The sequence below is a fragment of the Phascolarctos cinereus genome, unplaced genomic scaffold (genome assembly GCF_003287225.1).
Source record: "Phascolarctos cinereus isolate Bilbo 61053 unplaced genomic scaffold, phaCin_HiC Scaffold_4;HRSCAF=312, whole genome shotgun sequence".
NCBI lineage: Eukaryota > Metazoa > Chordata > Mammalia > Diprotodontia > Phascolarctidae > Phascolarctos > Phascolarctos cinereus.
In genome coordinates, this window is record NW_027555847.1 from 617,623,833 (window position 1) to 617,632,331 (window position 8,499).

Genomic DNA, 8,499 nt, shown 5'->3' on the forward strand with positions numbered 1-8,499 from the left:
GTGACCCTGGGCAAGTCCCTTAACCCTGTTTACCTCAGTTTTCTCAACTGTAAAATGAGCTGGAAAAGGAAATAGCAAACCACTCCAGTATCTCTGCCAAGAAAACTTCAAATGTCAGACATAACTGAAATGACTAAATAATAATAATGAGAAGGAATAGGCATAAGGATCAGTACTAGACCTGTGATTTTAGTGGGAGGAAACTGGATGAAGAAACTCGCTCTACCAACGCAAGTCAGCACATTCTCTTCCTCATATGGCATTAGTTGCCTAGAGGAATAAGAGATTAAGTGGACTGCCCAGAGTGGCACAACCAGTCTATGTCTGAGGTGGGATTTAAACCTAGGCTTTCTTGTCTTACAGGTTAGCCTTCTAGTCATGCCTTCATCCCAAAGTAATTAGTATGAACATTGATTGTTATAAGGCACTATAATACACTGAAGCCAGGGGGTGTGTTGAGCTATCAGATTTTCCCCAACTCCAAATAGTTCCAGATAATCATAACTTTATAGTATTTGAGCTTTTAAATTTCTTTACTTTTATCTCTTCCAATTTGTCACTTCTCACCATCAATGAAGTTATGTCTAGTAGCATATTGACTCTATCCCAATTTTGCTCCTTTTAATCTTCTGTGGTCAAGGAAGTCTCATGTCTAAATTTGTTAGAATTATGTTATCAAATAGGCATCCATAGACTGAGTGAGGGAATGAGGACCCTTTCTCATCACAGAGTATGGAATTTGGAGCATGGATTTCATGACAGCTGTTTTTATTGCTTAGAGAACTTTTTCTTTATTCTGGGTCATCTACTGTTCTTTGGTTGATGGAAGTTTTCTTAAATCTAACCTTGGAGATGACATATTTGTCATATAAAAAAGATAGAAGCATTTTTAAAGGAATAACTCAAAGGTGAAATTGTAGCCTCCATCATTTATTTTAATGAATATAATCCAAAAAAAGAAAGGAATGGCTATTTATGATTTTAGCCTCCCCCTTCCATATTCCCTTGTTGCTCATTTTGATTCCCTCCCCTTTTAGGATGAGTTTAATACTTCAAAGTGGACTTCTGTTCCTCCTATATTGGGGAATTCACTTTTCATCAGAGTCCTTGCCTCAAACAATTTAGAGGGAACTGACCCCAGCTAGATGTCAGGCTCCTTTTCTTAAAGCCAGATGCAGTTCAAGAGGATATACCCCTTTCCCACTTTCCTCCATGCTTTCCTTATCTGACTGTGGGGAATCAATGTCTGACTCTTTTTTTTAAACAGACTTGGGTGATGGGCAGTGAAGGTTCTGAGCAGAATTTCTGCCTCTTGGAGTTCTCTGACCCAGCGTCTTCCTCAAGTAGAATTCAGTCCTGCCTCAGGAGTCATACGATTGTGGAACAAATTGTGATACATGAAAATCATAACCTAAGAAACAATGAATATGAAGAATTCAGAGACATTTGGAAGGAGTTATATGAAATGATACAAAATAAAATAAGCACAGCCAACAGAATAATACACACAATGATCACAGTAACGTAGAGGAGACCAGCACTAAAACAAATCGGAACTCAGGTCAATGCAATGACCCGCCTCTGTTCCACAAGAATGACGAGACTGTGGCAATTATAAACTTAATCTTGTTTGATGTTATAGTTGTGATGATAGGACTTGAGTAAGGGGTCGCTTAGGTTAAGTGGTCCTAATGCCTATGAAACTTATAGGCAAAGACGAGCAAGATTTGTACTTTTCCACTGTTCTGCCTGCGTTAACCCCGTGTCAGACAGATAATGCTTTCAGCATCTGATTGGATAAAACTGTTGATGAGCTACAGCAGTTTCTGTGTCATTTTCCTCTGGGTACCTTAGGCAGTTAACTCAAATTCTCTCACAGCTTCTGGTCCTGATAGCGAAATTTCCTTTACCTGAGCCTCACCGAAGCCTGCTATTGATAAGTGAACACAAGGACTTCTCTACCATGTCTGGGTCTGATTAGGAACGTTCCCTTCCATATCTCCCAATCTGCCATTGCTTACCTCTTCTGAACCAAGACTATTTCTAGGGTATATACTTGCACCACCTGAACTTCAACACTGAGTGGGTCCTTTCCCTGACAAGGCTCTCCCTCTCCCTCATACTGGTTGAGGTTCTTGCATCTATGGGGTCAAACATCTGTCTGTATTGCTACACAGTATGTGTGTCTGTACAAAGACGTATATATGTATATAGTTTTCATTACTGCTGTGGTACAACAAATACACACACAAACGTGTGTGTGTGTGTGTGTGTGTGTGTGTGTGTGTGTGTGTGTGTGTGTTATATGGCAGCTAGGTGGTGCAGCAGATAGACTGCTGGGCCTAGAGTCAGAAAGACTCATTCTTACTGAGTTCAAATTTAGCCTTGGACATTTACTAGCTGTGTGACCCTGGGCAAGTCACTTAACCCTGGTTGCCTCAGTTTCCTCATCTATAAAATGATCTTGGAAAGGAAACGTCAAATCATTCTAGTATCTCTGCCAAGAAAACTCTGAATAGGTCACAAAGAGTCAGACACAACTGGCAAAACAACTCAGCAATACCAACGATTATATAAACACACATATTTCTGTTCGTATGTTGACTGCTTATTGTACCATATAATAATAAAGTTCTTGCTTGTATCAGTGCCCTGAGTACCAATTTCCTGTAAATTCCTGACCCCACATTTTTGCTTTAACCTGATCCATGAGGCCAAATAGAGCAGAAACATTCTCCCCTAAATGGAGAAGCGTCAGATTGCAGATGAGGACTGACACTTCTACTTTTGGACAAGGCCATTGTGTGAATTTGTTTTCCTTAATTGTGCTTCTTGTTACGAGGGGAAGTTGGGAAGGCATGGAAGGATTGTATAGGAAAATGACAATAATATAAAAGAAAAAGAATCATAGATTTACATCTGGAAGAGATTTCAATGTCTAATCCAACCCTTCCCTCCCCCCACCCCTCCCCCATTTTATAAATTAGGAAACTGTGACCCAAAGATACATGATACACCTGCTAAGTTCTAGAGACATAGTTTCTGGGTAATTAATCATTTTACTAATCATGCTAGCAAATAATTAATAAAAAGAGTCATTGGCAGTCTCAAATGCCAGAGACCCCTCATGGAACCCACTCAAGGCTTATATGTTCTTGGAAGAATGGGTATTCCTGAGGGTGGAAAACAACTCTGATTCATTAACAATTAGTGAGAAGAATGAATATTATAATGAGAGGTGGGCCTATTCTACTGAAGGGCTGGGGTATTTAACTCTGATCACTCAGTCTTGGACAAAGAGACTTATCTCTTATCCAGAATACCCCCACCTAGGGCAATCTCTACAAAAGGGGGTCTACCTCTACTCAGACTTGGCTGAGTGGAACATAATGGGCCAGAATTCACTTTAGAATAAGCTCTTTGTGAGGTTGTCTAGTTGGATGGGGTCTCCCACCTAGGACCAAAAGGCATGTACCTGGGATTTGGGCAATCTCATCCATCAACAATGTCCTTCAGTTCAGTGTAATTTAGTAATTGATTGTTAGTATATGAAAAAAAGTAATCATTTCTCTCACTAAGCTCACAGAGAGTACCATTGTAAATATTGGAACCGGACCTTTAATCCAGGACCTCTAGCTCCAAACCCAACAATTTTCATTATATAAGAATATTTCAAAAGGATTTGAAGATTAAAAATTTGATATTGATGCACCTAATCATAAAATAATTTCTATGAAAATACTGTAATTGTTTAAATTATTATTTAATTCAATAACATTTATTATCTACTATGTAGCCAACATTGTGCCAATGTTACAGAAATTATTGTGGGGATGTTTCAAATTTTAGACCAAATAATCCTTGTGCTTGTGGAACTTAAAATCTACTGAGAGATATGACACCAGCTTCAATAAGGATCATGAGACTGCCTTAAATCTCATATGATTGGAATGAACTGACTGAGGCAGTCCAGAAAGAAAGGTGGATTTGGAGTCAGAGAACCTGGGTTTGAATCCTGGTTCTGCCACTTTCTACCTGTGTGACTTTAGACAAGTCACTCAACATATCTGAGCCTTAGTTTCCTTATTTCTAAAATGAAGGGGTTGGGCTAGATAGCTATTGAGGCTCCTTTCAGCTCTAAATTTATGATCCCAAATCTATATTCCCTTCTGAAATTAAGTCTATAATATACAATATTAGAATGCATTATATGGTCACAAAACAAAGTCCTATATGAGACTGGAGAGAAAGTCTGTTATCAGCCAAAGGGGTCATTCAAAAGATTAAGTTCCATTAAGTTCCATTTCCACCCCTTCAATTATAGACCCAAACAGTTGCACATCTGCAGAATCTAAGACATAATGATAGACCAGTTTAACTGGTCACTTAGTATATAGTCTGATCAATATCCCTTTATCATGTACTTTGTTTTTCTGGCATGGAAGGCCTGATCAATCTCTTTTATGTTCTTTGTTCCCTTGTCCTATCACAGGCCATGAGTTGTCAAACTCCAGCTCTGGATTACTCTTGCTATTCACTTCTTTCCCTCCTACTCACACACTGATGAGTGGAAGTAGGAGAAATCACAATGCATTGCTGACTAGCTATTCACACTTGGGCCTTCATTAAAGCAGGGGGAGCCTACTGTTCCTCCCTAGTTGTTTATTTCACTCACCACAGTATCTGTTCCAAACCTTTTCTTATCTGTTCCAGCCACTCATATCATTGTCTCAGCTGAGGACTTCTGATACTTCTCCCTGACAACTCACCTAAATGCCTTTGACACCATTCCCCTATATCCTTTCCTTCACTCCAGTGTCTGATGATGAGGTCACCTTTTTGTATGAAGGATCAACTTCTTTGTAGGTATCCTTGATCCCATAGCTTCCTATCTTCTCCAGCAAACTAATTCCTCCAAACTTGATGTCATCCCCCAATTGCCAAATGATGTAATTTCTCAATGTAATTTCCTGGACTATTGCAATATTTTACTTTTCCCCAATTACATGTAAAAACAATTTTTAACATTTTTTTTGTTTTGAGTTTTAAATTCAATCCCCCCCTTTCTTTCCTCCTCCCTGTGCTAATAAGTTATCTGATGTAGGTTATACATGTGCAATCATGTAAAACATTTCCATATTACTCATTTTGTGTAAGAAAACAAAGGAAGGAAGGAAGGAAGGAAGGAAGGAAGGAAGGAAGGAAGGAAGGAAGGAAGGAAGGAAGGAAGGAAGGAAGAAGAGTGTGCTTCAGTCTGTATTCGATAACATCAGTTCTTTCTCTAGAGTCAGATGTCATTTTTCATCATGAGTCCTTTGGGATTGTCTTGGATCATTGTATTGCTGAGAATAGCTAAGTCATTCATAATTCTTCATCACACAATATTGCTGTCACTGTGTACAAGGTTATTCTGGTTCTACTCACTTCACTTTGTATCAGTTCAAGTAAGTCTTTTTAGTTCTTTTTTTCTGAAACCATCCTGCTCGTTGATTCTTGTAGCACATTAATATTCCATTACAATCATATAGCACAACTTGTTCAGCCATTCCCCAGTTGATAGCCACCACAAAAAAGCTGTTATAAATATTTTTTGTACAAGTAGGTCCCTTTCCCTTTTTTAAAATCTCTTTGGGATACAGAACTAGCAGTGGTATGGCTGGATCAAAGGGTATACACTGTTTTGTAGCCCTTTGGGCATAGTTCCAAATTGTTCAACCAAAATGGTTGGATCCATTCACAACTCCACCAGCAGTGTATTAGTGTCCCAGTTTTCCCACATAACCTTCAACATTTATTATTTTATTTTTGGTCATATTAGCCAATCTAATAGATGTGAGGTACATTTTTTCATACGACTATAGATAGCTTTGATTTCTTTATCTGAAAACTGCCTGTCGGGGCAGCTAGGTGGTACAGTGGATAGAGCATTGGCCGTGGATTCAGGAGGACCTGAGTTCAAATCTGGCCTCACACACATAACACTTGCTAGCTGTGTGACTCTGGGCAAGTCACTTAACCCCATTGCCTAATCAAAACAAAAAAAAAACCAAACCCAAAACAACTGCCTCTTTATAACCTTTGACCATTTATCAATTGGGGAATGACTTATATTCTTATAAATTTTACTCAGTTGTCTATAGAAATGAGGTCTTTATCAAAAACACTAGCTGCAATTTCCCCCCAGCTTTGTGCTTTCCTTCTAATTTTTGTTGCATTACTTCTGTTTGTGAAAAACTTTTAAATTTTATATAATCAAAAATATCCATTTTATATCCAATATGCTCTCTGTGTTTTCTTTGGTCCTAAATTATTCTCTTATCCATAGATGTGAGAGGCAAACTATTCCAAGCTTTCCTAATTTGCTTATAGTATAACCTTTTATGTGCAAACTATGTACCCATTTTGACCTTCTCTTGGAATATAGTGTGAGATATTGGTCTATACCTAGTTTTTGCCATACTGTTTTCTAGTTTTCCCAGAAGTTATTGCAATAACTTTCAGTTTGGTCTCCATACCTCAAGTTTCTTCCCACTTCTATTTATCCTCCATAGTTGCCTGTGAGTTTTTTAAAGTGTAGGTTTAACAGGGGGCGGAGCCAAGATGGTGGAGTGAAAGCAGTGACTTGCTTGAGCTCTCCCCCCAAACCCATCCAAATACTCATAAAAAATGGCTCTAAACAAATTCTAAAGCAGCAGAACCCACAAAAAGACAGAGTGAAACAAATTTCCAGCTCAAGACAACCTGGATGATTGATCAGAAAGGTGTATCTTGCTGGGCTGGGCTGTAGTGAACCTGGAGCAGGCCTCAGAGGACTGAATCACAGGCAGCTGTGGCAGTTTCCAGACTCCTCAATCCACAAATGCCAAAGACAACTTAGAAGGTCAGTGGGAAAAGTCTGTTTCTGCAGTGCTGAGACAGGAAGGCGGGGTTTCAGCTCCATTCCCCAAGAGCGTGGCCCTGAGGGGGGCAGCTGCTTTCTGAGCTTCCGGCCCAGAATCCAGTGGCTGATCAGACAGGGATTGCAGGGATCCTTTGCCAGTGCTGAGGCAGGAATCTCTTGCTTTGCCCGTGTTTGGATCTGGGTCACACTTCTGGGTGGCTGTCCTGGGGTGAGGAGGAGCACTGGCCCAGTGGAGCTTGTAGTGGCTGTGGAGAGGAACCCCTCCTCACAGTTACAGGACAGAAAGGAATACTTGTGGTTATAGGCCAGGAAAGGAGTAAAAAACCTCGCCCCTTATCATACCACCTTGGAAGAACTGAAAATTTACAGGTCCCTGTAAGAATCTCTGAAAACAGCTACACAAACCCCTGAAGCTTGGGACAGCACATTCTCCACATTGGAAGCAGACTCTTACCTTAACAAAGAGTTTAAAACTCAATAATTGGCCGGGATCATGAGCAAGCAGTGCAGAAAGAGTCAGACTATATTATCTTACTTTGGTGAAAAAGAAGATCAAAATATACAACCAGAAGAAGATAACAAAGTCAAAGCTCCTACATCCAAAGCCTCCAAGAAAAATATGAATCAGTCTCAGGCCTTGGAAGAGCTCAAAAGGGATTTTGAGAAGCAAGTAAGGGAAGTAGAGGAAAAACTGAGAGTGATGCAAGAAAATCACAAAAAACAAGTCAACAGCTTGCTAAAGGTGACCCAAAAAAATACTGAAGAAAATAACACCTTAAAAAATAGCCTAACGCAAATGGCAAAAGAGGTCCAAAAAGCCAATGAGGAGAAAAATGCCCTAAAAAGAAGAATTGGCAAAATGAAAAAGGAAGTCCAAAAGATTACTGAAGAAAATATTTCCTTAAAAATTAGAATAGAGCAATTGGAAGCTAGTGACTTTGTGAGAAATCAAGACACTGTAAAACAAATCCAAAGAATGAAAAATTAGAAAACAATGTGAAATATCTCATTGGAAAAACAACTGACCCGGAAAATAGATCCAGGAGAGAGAATTTAAAAATTATTGGACTATCTGAAAGCCATGATCAAAAAAAGAGCCTAGACATCATCTTTCAAGAAATTATCAAGGAAAACTGCTCTGATATAGTAGAACCAGAGAGCAAAATAGAAATTGAAAGAATCCACGGATCTCCTCCTGAAAGAGATCCCCAAAGGAAAACTCCTAGGAATATTATAGCCAAATTCCAGAGTTCCCAGGTCAAGGAGAAAATATTACAAGCTGCCAGAAAGAAACAATTCAAGTACTGTGGAAACACAATCAGGATAACACAAGATTTAGCAGCTTCTACATTAAAGGATGGCAGGGCATGGAATATAATATTCAGGAGGGCAAAGGAGATAGGATTACAACCAAGAATCACCTACCCAGCAAAATTGAGTATAATCCTTCAGGGGAAAAAAATGGTCATTCAGTGAAACAGAAGACTTTCAAGCATTCTTGATGAAAAGACTAGAGCTGAATAGAAAATTTGACTTTCAAATACAGGACTCAAGTGGAACATGAAGCGGTAAATAGGAAAGAGAAATCATAAGAGACT